Raw genomic sequence first — 15,976 nt, forward strand, 5'->3', positions numbered from 1 at the left:
CAGCACAGCTTAATGGTGTGGTTGAGAGGCGCAATCGAACTTTGTTGGATATAGTTTGTTCCATTATGAGTCGAGCTTCGCTACCAATCTCATTTTTGGGGTATCTGATACCAATCTGTCACACCCCAAAACCACGAACGGCGGAAACGTTCAGGGGTGGAGGACGTCATGTATAGTATCACAACAGTGTAATATAATAAACAAGCAACAACATCATCCATTGCATTATAAGTAAAGTTTAATACATGTGTGTTCTTTCATTGTAATAAGACACCAAAAATATACAATCAAAATAAAAGACGAGACTTGTCTGCTCCGTCTTCTCAAAACCTGGCCTCCGTACCTGTCTACTGATGACCTGACCAACTTAATTGTTGACACTTTTTCTTTGAAATAACTTGTATTCTCAGGGAACCGCTAAGCAGGTTTGGAAATCAACTTTTGAGGATTAACGTGCTGACGTTAATTACTTCTTTTGAAAGATGTTTATGTATTTATCTTTTGAACATGTAACGAATACAATTATGTAAACATTTTGGAAACCTTAATATGTATGGTGGTGTGTACTTTCCTTTCTATGAACTGTTATGATACTAAATATGACGTCCTCCGCCCCCGAACGTTTCCGCCGTTCTGGTTTGGGGGTGTGACAGATTGGTATCAGAGCATCGTTTATAGTGAATTAAGTATATCAAAACCATTTTTGGTATACAACTATAAACTCAACTGGGCAAAAACACTCTAAGAAGAGTCATGCTTTTGAAATTAAATTTATTTAGTTTTTTGTAAAGTAAGCATGCATTCATTTCGTACTAATAACAGTTTCACATCGGACCATTTTAGAAGTATTATAAATAAGTTGTGCAGTGCAGGTACGCCTTGGGACATGTAATCGGAACTGGGAAGGATATAGCCTGATCAACTATATTTGTCCGAGAGCCGACTAACGTGTGCCGAGGAGTGTCTGCAGTGGACAACAAATTTAAAACTTACCAACAAACCATACAAAGAAAAATTTAACATACAAATTTAAAATACTATAGGAGTATTTTGCGTTACAATAGAACCACACACTTAGATTCTTCATATGCTTCTTACCCCTATTCTCGCATAGGCATATCAGCTAGACTTCATCTCCACATAGACCCCTACTATCCTGCCACTGAAGCCAATAGATGGATTAAGAAGGATCCAGAAGAAGATTTCGAAGAGTACCAATAGATGAAATACGAGGAAGAAGATTTCTGAGAAGGGACCAGATGGAGAAAGAAGTTCGGGAGATACCATCAATAAACCTTACCCTATCAATAGGAGTGTGAGAACCTCCACCTCTCATTTCAGGAAACAACCCGCAATTAATTACCTAGCCACACATATAGACTGGAGAGGACAACCGATGATCCACAACCGACGTAAACTCACTGCACCGTACTTCGGGCCATAGCACCCATAGACCGGCAAGCAGATCAAAAGAACAATATGGATCACCTACACTCCTTAGAAAAGGAGATAGTCGTTATAGGACAAAGATCACTTACAGCTACAACCTGAACAGTCATCACAGAACTGAGAACAGAGGAGGCCACTCGCGAAATAGAATCATGCCGACACATGAAGGTAATAAGCATACTGGTGCAACACTAGTTCTATAAATAGACCCTACAACATTTCAAATTTCGGTAACAGCCGCCGTGACAGCAGTCATGGCACACCTCGACGCTAACAACACAAACAAAAGCGGGAACAGCGCCAAAAGTTCCAATCGTAATAACAACCTGGGACACCTCGAGTATGTTCCTGCAACGACGCCCCAAATCAAGGACCTACCAAAAGACAACAAATAGTGAAATTCCATACCACCACCATCCCTACTACCTCAGTGCCGACAAGACCATATGTTGGAAACCTGCCAAAATGCACCAAGTGTAGCTTTCATCACAAAGGAAAGTGCAGGGAAATGCACTGCAAGAACTGTAATGAAAAGGGGCATACCACAAATTTATGTAGGGTGCCGGCTCAACAGACCGCCCAGAACACAAAACCTGGGATGATTCGGACTTGCTACAGATGTGGAGAAGTAGGGCATTTCATAAAGGAGTTCTTGGAGACTAAAAACAAAGATGTCAGGAGCGTCGGAAGTGTTTTAGCAACAGAGTGTGGGAAAGCAGTAATAGACCCCGCTGAGATTCCGGTACGTTCATTCCCGATAGCACATATGCATGGATACTATATAATAGCAACGCGGAGAGGAGTATTGTGAGTCGTAGATTTAATCAATTTCTCAACCAAAAACCCCAAAAACTTAAACAAAATATTTATAGTAGAACTGGAATAATCAAAAGCACTAGAGTCGTGTACATATGGTGCACTCTAACACTAAATCAAGCAATTCGTTCAAATCATCCTAAAACCGGTCACAATAAAAATTTACAACATTTTCATTTTAACAACGTATTAGTTAGTTTCCTCACCATACCAATATCATATATTAAGAAAAGGCCATTTGCCTAAACCCATCGAGTAATAGAACCCTCGTTGTCTATGGCGACAAACCGGACACAATCCCCCGACTCACCTTTTACAACAAGACTCAGAAGTACCTACACAGGAGGTACCACGTCGTCCTAGCCTGTGTTGTGGATAAGAAACAGGAAGAGAAAGACATCATGGATGTTGAAAAAGCCTGTAACCTTCTCGATATATTCCGAGAAGATCTCCTGGGAATACCATCCGTACGACAACCCGAGTTCAAAAAGCAACCTAAGTGCAGTAGTTGTGGAAAAGGGTTGTTGTAAATGCCATCTCACCCAAGTTAATCACCCCACTCAAGTAGAGACTATGGACCCATACTAGTGAATCTATGATTACTAAGTGTATATATTGGAGGACTATATAATTAAAATTCTACGGACTTAGGGTTGGTAATTTCGCTTTAAATCCTTTTCCTTGTTTGGATATGGGCTTAGAATATAATCACCGATTCAACTGTCTTTTCAATCTTAATTATATACGACTTATAAACACAAAGAGATGATAGATGAATCAGTTATGAGTCATACCATGAACTCCATGACAAGTTACCCAGGACAGTGGATGGACATGCTACCACTTGGGTGATCGTAGGCAAATCAACCAAACCCACACACTTTCTACCGACCAAGGATACAAACAAAAATAGAAAAGCTGACATGAGCATATCACAAGAAAATTGCAAGACTGCATAGTATACCACTATCTATCATTTTGGATAAGGGACAGGCGATTCCCCTCGTGTTTTCAATAGTCGTTAAAGAAGTCCTTTTTATCACCCTCAAACTGAAAGACAAAGAGGAAGAACCATTCACCGAATCCTTATACAACATCAACTATTACATTAACATCAAAGTCGCATCATTCGAAGCTCTCTGCAGAAGCAAGTGTAGATCACCTCTTTGATGGGATGAGGTAGGTGACACGCAAATAGCTAACGGGTAAGTTCCTAACAACACTCTCACTAGCCCCAAGATCATACGAGAAACTACAGAGAAGATTGTTCAAACCCGTGAACGATTGAAGGCATCCCAGGATCAGAAGAAGAGCTTGTCTGATGAGACTCTTATTATTCCACTTGATGAAATTGAAATCAACGGGAGTCTAAACTTCATCGAAGAACCGGTAGAAATCATGGATCAGGAGGTCAAAAGGACGAAACAAAGTCGCATGCCCATAGTGAAGGCTTGTTGGAACGCCAAGCAAGGACCGAAATTCACTAGGGAATGCGAGGATAAAAAAAAACCCAATTTTTTTAGTGATATCCCGTCTACAAGTTGAATTTCGGGGCGAAATTCTTTTAACGGGGGGAGAATGTAACAATTGGTAAAAATAGGAAAGATCGTACGATGCTATGTTTTGATTATTAAGCAATATGAGTATTTCATCAAGAATGGTTGAAGGAATTTAACCTCTTTTATTTAAATAAGTTATTGTGAAATATAAAACAAGTAGCTATTGATAAATTTCGTTAAGATGTATGGCTACGAACCATCACCGGTTTGTGAAATTAGCATACAACATCATTTGAACGCAACAAACTGAATTTTTGTATCAACATGTATCTAGTTGATAATTAAGTTAGGTTCTATGTAAAACGTGTGCTTAATAGTTGTGTAGGATCTAAATTCGACAAATATACGAACCAAAGTGACAAAACGTGTTTAACGATATGGTTAACCGGTTAAATGTCACGAAATTATACATTGGTCAATAAATTTTATATTTAAATAAATTAAAATATAAAATGAATTATTATAAGGTATAATTAGAATGTATTTAAGTGTTTTTGAATAAAAAGAATAAAACATAAACATTAAAGTTCAAATACACAAAAACTACATTGTTATTTTATACTAAGTATACATGTATGTATTTGTATATATGTATTATTATCTAGTGAATGACTAGTTATGGGTCATTACTTAAAGTGATTTCATGTAAGTTTTATGATGTCTAAATCAATTAAGATAAGAGAATTGGTGGAGATAAGTGCCAACTTAATTAATAAGTGCTTAATCACTTAAGACATTTTACTAAGAATGCTTCTTAATCCCTCTTCTAATTTTCGAGATTAAGACCTTCCCTCTCCTTAACTAGAACTCCTAACTAACTAAATAACTAGTAGTTAGTTAGTTAACTAACTCTATCTCTAAGCAACCACCCAAGCAAGTGGCTAGACAAGATCACATCACTTAAACTCACATCCCATCACAAGCTAGTCTAGGTTTTGTCCCCTTATCCTATTCCACTCTTTCCTCCTTCATATCCACGAAATTTACTCTTCATTTTACCCTCATTTGACCAGCCAATACTCCAGGGAATTACTCTCAACCTTCATCTCATTTTCAAGAACAAGAACTTCCTTCCAAAGCCATCAAAACCATGAAAAAAAGGGTTGCTGTCCCTTTTGTGTTTCAGCCACCATTTCACCCATCTACACCTTCCTTTTTGTTTGATATTTTTACCAAAAAATACCCCTGGAAGTTACTTGTTATGATACTCAAAATTATTGATTCAAAACAGTGAGTAAACTATCCTTTTTCTTGCTCTTTTGCTGTGAAATTTTCGTGACAGCAACATAGCCAAAAGAGTGGCTGTTTTGGAGCATCAAACCAACAACCAAAAGTTCATCTTCAACCTTCCATTCTTCAAGTATTCACATAAGGTGAGTTCATACCCCTACATTTTCATGTTTTCTTCAAGTTTTAAGGGGGGGGGGGGGGGGGGGAATACAAGTTAAAACACTAAACATAACTTAAATTTAAATGACAACTTTCTACAGAAAAGTTGAGTCCTGTTCAGGGACTGTTTTGACCATTTAAACTTAATATCTTTCAGAACTGTACAATATGCAAATAGTTCAATTTTATAACTTTCTAAGGACTACTCGCACACGTTCATACGATTTTTCTACAATTTATGGCGATTTTTATAAAACTCCCTGTCATTTCAAAAGTGATTTTGGACCAGTCTGTGAAGATGTTCATTTTCACACTAGTTTGAGACCACTAAAAATCATAATAAAAATTAGGAACAAAGTATACTCATTTTATAAACTCTCAGAGGTGACGGGTTCAGTTTTTGACTTACAATGATTTTTCTATGAGTTTTCTAAAAACAGGGACAGTAAAGGGTAAAACTGTCAAAAGTGGGTTATAGATTTATTAACACCTTCTAACATTTTGAGCAATGTTTATACATTAAGGAAGTTAAAACACAATCATTTAAATATGTTTAATTACCATTTTTACAAAAGTGATAAGTACAAAAAGGTCTTTAGTATCAAACTTAAGGATTATTTCATGCAAAGTTTCTAATAAAAACGTAAGAATATGAACAACAATTACGAAACATACCAAATCATCTTTTAAAACTTATACATATATATATATATAACCATATACATATATATGTTTTGTTTACAAACTTGTCTTCTACATCAAAAATTTCACTTTACTCGTTTTTATCAAATGAATCACTTGTGATTTATTACTACTATGTGAAAACTCTTGTCATACTTTGCATGCACTAGATTTATACAAAGTATTTAGAAATTCCAAAGTATCCTTCGTTGTTAAACCGTTTTAATACATTTTAAAAACTTATGATTTATGCATTGTCAAAACTTTGTGAGAAAGGATGATCTTTGCATACAAAACTATTAGTTTAATACAGACTTAGTTGAGAATCCGTGAGACAAGTACATCTTCAAACACTGCCTTTTTGCTAGAAGGTATCGCTACAAGTCCTGTCTATAACCAGAGTCTCCCGTTCGGAGAACGTGTTAAATGTGTATAGATCTATACGGAAAGTCATGATCCCGCGCCCTGACTGTTAGCTACAGTCCGTCCTTTGGGGTGACAGTTGTCATAACGCTAAGACGCCTGAAGAACGTCGCTACAGGCATATTATGTTTAGTATGGTTATAAAACTCATCGGATATACAATTATTATGGTATTATGCTTTTATGAACGAGTAGCTATTAAAACTATTCTTCATCTAACAAGTGCGATCTTCGTATAGCTTTATTATATAAAACTATGCCACAACTTTTAAGCACGTCGGTTGCTTGCGATTTTCGGTCTAAGAGACTACCAGTTATGTTAGGAAAATAAGGGTTTTTCCTGCATCTAACACAAACAACTAATAGGAAAATAAGGGATTTTCTTGGTGCAACTATTTACAACTTATAACACGAACATTCATATGCATTTCATACTTTTATAAGAAAATAAGGGTTTTTCTTGGAAAGCACAACAAATCATATCTCAACTATTAGGGAAAATATGGGATTTTCTGGATCTAATACATTCATTTTCAACCCAACGAATCATAACTCTTTTCATTTGAAAATACCGCGTTTTCTGGAAAACATACATGAACTTTCGAATGGCGTACATTTTCTCAAAACACTACTTATGAACTCACCAACTTAATTGTTGACACTTTTTCTTTGAAATAACTTGTATTCTCAGGGAACCGCTAAGCAGGTTTGGAAATCAACTTTTGAGGATTAACGTGTTGACGTTAATTACTTCTTTTGAAAGATGTTTATGTATTTATCTTTTGAACATGTAACGAATACAATTATGTAAACATTTTGGAAACCTTAATATGTATGGTGGTGTGTACTTTCCTTTCTATGAACTGTTATGATACTGAATATGACGTCCTCCGCCCCCAAACGTTTCCGCCGTTCTGGTTTGGGGGTGTGACAGTATGCCTTAGAGATTGTTGCCCATATCCTTAATCTAGTCCCTATAAAGAAGGTTGCCAAAACACCTCATCAGATGTGGACCGGAAAAGTTCCCAATCTGGACCACATCAAGATTTGGGGTTGCGAGGCTTTTGTGAGGCGCGAGTCTCATGATAAGCTCGAACCTCAAAGTGAGAGGTGTATTTTCATCGGCTACCCACAAAGATCCATTGGTTACCTCTTTTACAAACCCAATGATAATGTGGTTTTTATAGCAAGGAGAGGAGTCTTTCGTGAAAGAGTTCATGAACCAAGGAAACAGTGGGAGGTAAATTGACCTTGAAGAAATTCAAGAGTCAAGTGGTGAAGGAACCTCAAATCCTAGCAATCAACCTGAGGAGGAAAATCATGTTGATCCGACAGTAGAGTCTGTACCTATGAGGCGTTCCATGAGAGTTAGGAATGCACCTAAGCATTACTATGGTTTCCATATTACTGCGGAAGGTGATACACTTATCAGTGATAGCACACTGGTAAGTATGGATGAACCTAACAGTTACACGGAAGCCATAACAGGCCCTGAGGCTGCTAAATGGAAAGAGACTATGGACAGTGAGATACAATCCATTTATGACAATCAAGTTTGGAACTTGGTTGACAATGTACTAGGTCATAAGACAATTGGGTGCAAATGGATCTTCAAGAAGAAGACCGACATGGATGGTAATGTACACACTTATAAGGCGCGATTGGTTGCAAAAGGCTTTTCTCAAACTCCGGGAGTTGATTATGATGAGACCTTTTCACCAGTAGCGAAGATTAAGTCTGTTAGGGTTATGTTAGCCATTGTTGCATTTCATGATTATGAAATATGGCAAATGGATGTCAAAATCGCTTTCCATAATGGAAAGTTGGTTGAGGATGTTTACATGAGTCATCCAGAGGGTTTTGTCAGTATAGAGTACCCTAATAGAGTGCGTAAGCTTGAGAAATCCATTTATGGATTAAAGCAAGCACCTCGCAGAAGGAATCTTTGTTTCGATGAGAAAGTCAAAGAGTTTAGCTTTTCGAGGCGTGAAGATGAATCTTGTGTATATGTCAAGGTTAGTGGGAGTAGAGTTAGCTTTTTGGTAATGTATGTGGATGACATACTATGTAACGACCCAAAAATCACGACTAAAAATTTCTTTTAAAACATTACTAAAACCCTATTTACAAAACTGTAACGTAAGTCATAACATAATTTTTAGAGTATTAATTCAAAACATAATCTCATTATCAGAGTCAAACATCCCCAGGCTAACTGACTATGGTGTGTGCACTGCAATCTTCCCGAGCTCCTCTTTTGAAAACTGAGTACCTGAAACCAAAACTGAAAACCGTAAGCACGAAGCTTAGTGAGCTCCCCCAATCTACCACATACCACACAATAGCATATAAAGCACATACTAGGCCTTGCCCACTGCATCGGACCGAAGTCTGGACTAACTGGGGCCTTGCCCCTACATCGGACCGAAGTCCGAAGCTGACTGGGACCTTGTCCCCTACATCGGACCGAAGTCCGAAGCTGACTAGGACCTTGTCCCCTACATCGGACCGAAGTCCGAAGCTGACTAGGACCTTGTCCCCTACATCGGACCGAAGTCCAAAGCTGACTGAGACCTCTGCCCCCTACATCGGACCGAAGTCCGAAGCTGACTGGGACCTCTGTCCCCTACATCGGACCGAAGTCCGAAGCTGACTGAACATAGCATGAACATATCCACTATCATGAACACACATATACTACATCGGGCCGTAGCCCGGATCTCAAAACACATAAATCCTGTCTGAGTCACGAAGGCATCAAACATGCTAACTACTGCATCAGATCAAATCTGGAAACTACTACTAGCTAAATGGGCCGGCATTGTGGCCTTAGACCCGTTCCTACTGGAAGGAAACTCACCTGAGACTGCTGAACTGATGCTGCTAGTCCTTGACTGCTACTTGACCTCTGACTCCGAACTGTTGCTCCACTAGCTCCTCGCTACCAATGCCAAAATAACACTTAGTCCAACTGACCTCCAAGGGTCAACTAGGTCAACTCTAGTCAAGGTCAAAATCCTGGTCAAAGTCAACCTTCCAGGTATCTAGACTTTCCATTATAGACTTGGATATAAACCTTAGTTAATGTTGCAACATTATCACATCTAATAGATATAGGAGCAATAGGTTTAAGAATTAATGGTATTTCAAACATCAAGTTTCATAACCTCCCAACTTCCTTGCCAGCAGCAGCTAAAGCTAAAAATTTGTAACACCCAAAGTTTTGAAGGCCAAGAAAGGAAAGAAAACCCTAATTTAAAGGGGAGACTCAGCGAGTCCAAGGAGGAACTCGGCGAGTCCGAGCGGGATCCGGGTCGAGGAGTAAGTGACCGACTCGGCGAGTCGGCCAAGGAGACTCGGCGAGTCTGGTCTGTGCAAGGAAAACCCTAATTCTGGGGTGTTATGTCCCTCCCTCAGCCTCCATATCATCCTAGAGAACCTGTAAACCCTAGATTTCGTGTGAGCTTCCATCATTTGAGAGAAATAGCTTTGGAGGAAGGAAATTTTGGAAAGGAACTTGAAGATCAAGAAGGTTGCTTCAAAGGAAAGGTGTATATCCGAGATCTACTTCAGTTTGTGTTCATCTTGGAGATACTAAGCTGCCATTTTCCCTTCTTTGCATCTAGGTCTATTTTTGTTATGAGATTTAGGGGTTTTATGGTTGATTGAGACCCGATTCGAGTTTAGGGGCTTAGATATGTTGTTTCCACTTCAGATCTAGTGTTAGGATGGTCCAATATGTCATAAAGCATCAGAAGATGAGTAGTTGGTGAAGCCCTTTTGTCCTTAAACCAAACCCTAGTATGTTTTGAGCCTAGATCTCTTTAGTTATACGTAAAGTTTGCAACTTTACGTGGGGATCGAGCTTTGGAAGTATGGATCTATGGTTTGGAGTCCCTGCATGACTCAAAAGTCCTCTGCATGTTTGGAGATTTGAATGGACTCGGCGAGTCCTTTGAGTGGACTCGGCGAGTAGCATGAAGACGAGGAGGAACTCGACGAGTGGGATGAACAGCTCGTCGAGTCAGATGATGTTGGGCAGGAACTCGGCGAGTTGGATGAACAACTCGGCGAGTCTGTTGAAGGTTGTCCTGGACTCGGCGAGTCTGTTCTTGGACTCGGCGAGTCAGGTCGCGAAACCCCAAACCCTTCGAGTTGAGACTCGAATCAGTGAGTCGAATGGAGACTCGGTGAGTTGGACAGGTCAGGACTCGGTAATCGGTAGACTCGGCGAGTCATGGACTGACTCGGCGAGTCGAGTCGCAAAGAGAAGGAATCTGAACATATGAACTCGGCGAGTCAATAGGGTGACTCGGCGAGTAAGGTTGACCTGGAAGGTTGACTTTGACCAGGACTTTGACTTTGACCAGAGTTGACTTGGTTGTCTTTCGGGGGTCAGTTAGACTCAGTGTTGCTTTGACATTGGTAGCTCGGGGAGCGAGTGGAGCAGGAGTTCAGAGAGTTTACGGTCAGCAGCCAGAGGATTATCAATAGAGTTCAGCAGTGCGAGGTGAGTCTCCTCACTGTTTGTATGGGTCTAAGGCACCAATGTCGGCCCATTTAGAATGTGCATGAAAGACCAGGGGCGGCTCCTGGCACACAGTATGTTATTATGTATGGTTGGAAGACCCGGGGGTTAGCCCTAGGCAATATGCATGAAAGACCAGGGGGCGGCTCGTGGCATACAGTATGTTAATATGGATGATAGGAAGACCGGGGGGTTAGCCCTAGGCAATATGTATGAAAGACCAGGAGGTGGCTCCTGGCGCATTGTATGCTATTATATATGAAAGACCAGGAGGTGGCTTCTGGCACACTGTATGATGTTTAGCTAAGTAGAGTAGTATGTACGGTTGTCTTTGTGATACTTGCATAAAAGACCAGGGGGTGGCCCTTGGCACATGTATGTAAGACCAGGGGGTGGCCCTTGGCACTTGTCTGTAAGACCCAGGGAGTGGCCCAGGCTTGACCAGAAAGACCACGCGCGGCCCGTGGCGTAATGGCAAGACTATGTTTGGCACATAGCACCTTACTTGATTATGGATAAGTCAGTTATGTATGGTTCTTGGCTATGAATGGTTTGTATGGTATGTGGTATCTGGGGAACTCACTAAGCTTCGTGCTTACGGTTTTCAGTTTTGGTTTCAGGTACTTTCGGTAGCGGATGATGGAGCTCGGGATGATCGCATGGCACACACCATAGATTAGTCAGCCTGGGAATGTTTTACTCTGATAATGAACATGTGTTTTGAAAACTATTACTTTGATTATGCTTCAAATCGATGATTTTACTCTAAGTGATATTTTATTAAAAGAAATTTTTAGTCTTGAATCAGATGATTTTACTCTGTTTCTTTGATGCCCAAGAAACTGTATCTCCTCCCAAGAGGAAAGCACAACCACTGGTTGAAGAGTGATCTTCCAATTTGGAAATCCAACTTGAATCAAAATAGCCTTCTAATACGGAAGGATATCCCAAATAGCTCAAGCTATGATTCATAGTACCCTTTAGATATTTGAGTACTCTATGTATTGCTTTCTAATGTTAATCGTTAGGATTACTAGTGTATCTACTCAACTTCCCAACAACAAAAGCAATGTCAGGTCTTGTGCTTGTCATGGCATATGTCAAGCATCATATGACCTTTGAATACTCTAATTATGAAATTGGTTTTCCAATATTTGGCATAAGCTTTACTTGAGGATCCATAGGAGTACTAACATGTGAACAATCATTAAAATTGAATCTTTTTAACATTTTATCAATATAATGTGATTGAGTCAAGGATAAGCCTTTATTCAGCCTTCAGATTCTAATACCAATAATCACATCCACCTCCCCCATATCCTTGATAAATAACATAGATGAGAGCAACATCTTCACCTCATCTACTTGAATTTGGTTTGTTCCAAAAATTAGCATGTCATCAACATAGAGGCATATGATGACACCTTGTCTAGTAGTTTCAAACCTATTGCACACACACTTGTCATTTTGATTTAACACAAAACCAAAAGACAAAATCACTTCATCAAAATTTTGATGCCATTTCTTAGGAGCTTATTTCAGCCAATAAAATGATTTTACAAGTTTATAAACCTTATGCTCTTGTCCATGCACGACAAACCCTTTAGGTTGAACCATGTAAACTTCTTTATCAAGATCTTCATTCAATAATGCAATCTTGACATCTATTTGATGGATCACAAGGTTATGGAATGATGCGAGGGTAATCAATAACCTTATAGTGGAAATTCGTGCTACAAGAGCATATGTATCAAAGTAGTTAATTCCAAACTTATGCCTAAAGCCTTGAATGACTATCGTTGCTTTGAACTTTTTGATAGTCTCATCCACTTTCTTCTTCTTTTTTAGGGAAATCTCCAGAAAAGTCCCAATATTTTCGAAAAAGTTACACTTTAGTCTCAATATTTTTTTTTAACGAAAAAGTCCTGAAAACGGGAAAAATTTTGCGGTTTAACCCTTTTGACCGGTTGAAACCGGTACAAAATTAATTTGGGACTATTTCGTTAACTAACCCAAAATATTGGGACTTTTCTGTAAACAAAAATATTAGGACTTTTTTGCAAACAAAATTATTATTGTTATTGTTATTGTTGTTGGTGTTATTATTATTATTATTATTATTATTGTTGTTGTTGTTGTTGTTATTATTATTATTATTATTAGGACTTTTCTGCAAACAAAGAACATATACTGATTAGGGCAGAAAGCTAATTACATAGTCGTTGGTGAAGCCAGGATTGAGGTAGATAACATAAGCATGTTAAAAATGATGGGATTTATCTAGAAAAAGAGTTGTCTACCTTGGGCTTAGTGATCAAGAGAAGAGTCCAATGAAGAAACTAAAAATGAAGGATAAATCACCAAAAAGATCAATGTGTTGCCAATCGAGCTAACAATACAAATATCATATGCATTTTAAACAACTTTGATGATTTTTAATATACTATTGTCCAAAGACTCCATATTTGGCATATAAACGGCCTCATATTGCCATGGTGCCACCACCATCTGTGTCACAAAACCTCATCTACCCAATCCATGTCACCTTTGTTCTACAGTCATTGCCACCATAGACAGAGAAACACATGCACTTTTTGGTTGGATAATTATAGACTTGTCAAACTGGTTAAAAAACTAATAAAATGGAACTTGTGAATAACGAATAAATGGTGGTCATTGTGGTAATTAATAGAAAATTTTAATAAATAGTGAACAAGCAAAACAAAAGCTAGATAAACAGATTAAATGTTTTAATGTTTTATGCTTATCATGTTGATTTGAAGTAGAATGATATTAAATTACTTTAGAAACAAAGTGAAATTAGGGAATGTCATTAGACTATTAACAACAACAAGAAGACCGTACATAGTAACAACTAGATACCACATTTATATTAAGGTCATCATTGATCTTATATTTTTATATGTTTTTGCGTTCATAGTAAAAGAAGTTACCATACTACACATGATCAGGCCATATAATAGAGCTCATTCTACTGATTAAGATCATCAAATATAAAGCAGGTAATTTTACATAGGTTATCTTAATAATAATAACAATAATAATAATAAGGGATTTGTTTGCAGAAAAGTCATAATATTTTTTTATAGAAAAGTCCCAATATTTTGGGTTAGTTTACAAAATAGTCTCAAATTAATTTGGTACCGGTTTCAACCGGTCAAAAATGGTCAAACTGCAATTTTTTCCGGTTTTTAGGACTTTTTTGTTCAAAAAAAATCTTGGGACTAAAGTGTAACTTTTTCCGTAAATATTGAGACTTTTCTGACAATTTCCCCATTTTTGAAGATCCATCTACAACCTAATGGTTTTGAACCTGGAGGTAGATCAGATAATGCCCAAGTGTTGTTTTCAAGGATTGGTGACATTTCATCATCCACAACTTCCTTCCAAAATGTAACATCCTGAGACTTCATTGCCTCCTTAAAGGTTTTTGGATCATCCTCAACACTGATACAATAAAAGTGTTTTGATCCATGTTCATCCCTTGAACTTTCCACCGAATATATCCGGTGATTTGAGTCAAGATCTCTATTAAGGATTCTTTGGCTTCTCCAAAGAGGTACCACCCTTTCCACTTCATCAGAAAACTAATCATCAAGCTCAGACTCAACATTTGAAATTTTAGGATCTACCCTTTGGGTTGTAGAATCGGCCCTTCGGGTATCAGAGTCATATTGGCTTTCCAAGTCTCTAGACCTTGCAACTGATGAAAACCTACTTTCATCGAATAGTCCATGATATTTTCCTAAAACAACGGTGATTGGTAGAGGACGTTCAAATCATTGTTCGAATCGGCTACACCATATAATTCATGCCAAAACCATAAATCTTGTGTTGCCACCATTTCTAGTATCATTGTTGGATACTAATGATTACCCCCTCGTGTATTGGCCTCTCAATTTTGTTGGACAATTCCTCCAATTCAAATGTGTGCAATTAATGCTACCAAGAATTTCCAGGGAATCCATGTTTGGCTTCGTGTGCTTCGTACAAAAGTTGAATGTCAGTGGGTGTTGGACGACATAATTTGACGACCTTATACAGTTGGATAACACCATAACATAATTTTTGAAGACTTTCATGTGAAGTTCTTTCTTATATATTCATATACTCATCAAATGACTCCAAGATGCATCTGTATGCTATTTGACGTATTGTTGAGGTTCATTTTTGTAGCGCACTGAAACTTTTCTCATTTCTTGCATTCCATATTGTTTAAAAAATGATAATTCTTCTTCAGGTCACCAACAAGTCACATAAACAAATGTTTGCTCGTTAGCAAAGGTTGAATCACTAGCAAAGAAATCTCAAATTAGTAGTTATTCAACCTTTAGACGATCTCTGTTGATTGTGTTTCTCATATGAATGTTGTTTGAACTCGCATTGTTCTAAAACATAACTTGTGTAGTACGAGATAATGCAACTAACAAATTAGTGTTGTTAGGTTCATCATCGGATGGAGATGAACTTTAGGGATTATTTTTCATTACTATTTTTTCGGATGTTTTAATTCATTTTGTTGAAAGGTTATAGAAAGAAAATAAATGTTACTCAAGAAGGTTGGAATAGAATTGTGAGAAAATGAAACGAAGTTGATATAGATTGAAATAAAATTGAATTGAGGTTTGATGGGTATATATAAGTAAAAAAAATTCTACTATATTTTAATTTTATGTTAAATAAAAATTTATAATAAAAGAACTATTTTAAGTAGTTTTTAACTTTTAGTTTTTATATAAGTTTATATATCTTTAAAACCTAATAGTTATTTTTACCTAACAAAAAAAATACCTTTAATTTTATTAAAAACAATTGTTTGTTATCTAATTAATATTTTTGAATGCAGTGATTAATTAGAAATCGAATGATTTTTATATTATTTTATTCATTTAACCCAAACAAATGGTTTTAAAGATTTTAAAAGACAAAATTACAAAAATGATCCTTGTGGTTTGCTAAAAGTCATAAAGTCGGTCCCTGCTAATTCTTTTTAATGCAAATGGTCTTTGTGGTTTGCAAAACTTGCACAGATTGTCCTTTTTATTAACTCCGTAAGTATTCAACCATTAGGGTAAGGTCATTTTTGTCTTTTCAGGTATAAAGGAACTAA

The sequence above is a fragment of the Lactuca serriola genome, chromosome 2, assembly GCF_051521515.1.
Source record: "Lactuca serriola cultivar US96UC23 chromosome 2, Lser_US96UC23_V15, whole genome shotgun sequence".
NCBI lineage: Eukaryota > Viridiplantae > Streptophyta > Magnoliopsida > Asterales > Asteraceae > Lactuca > Lactuca serriola.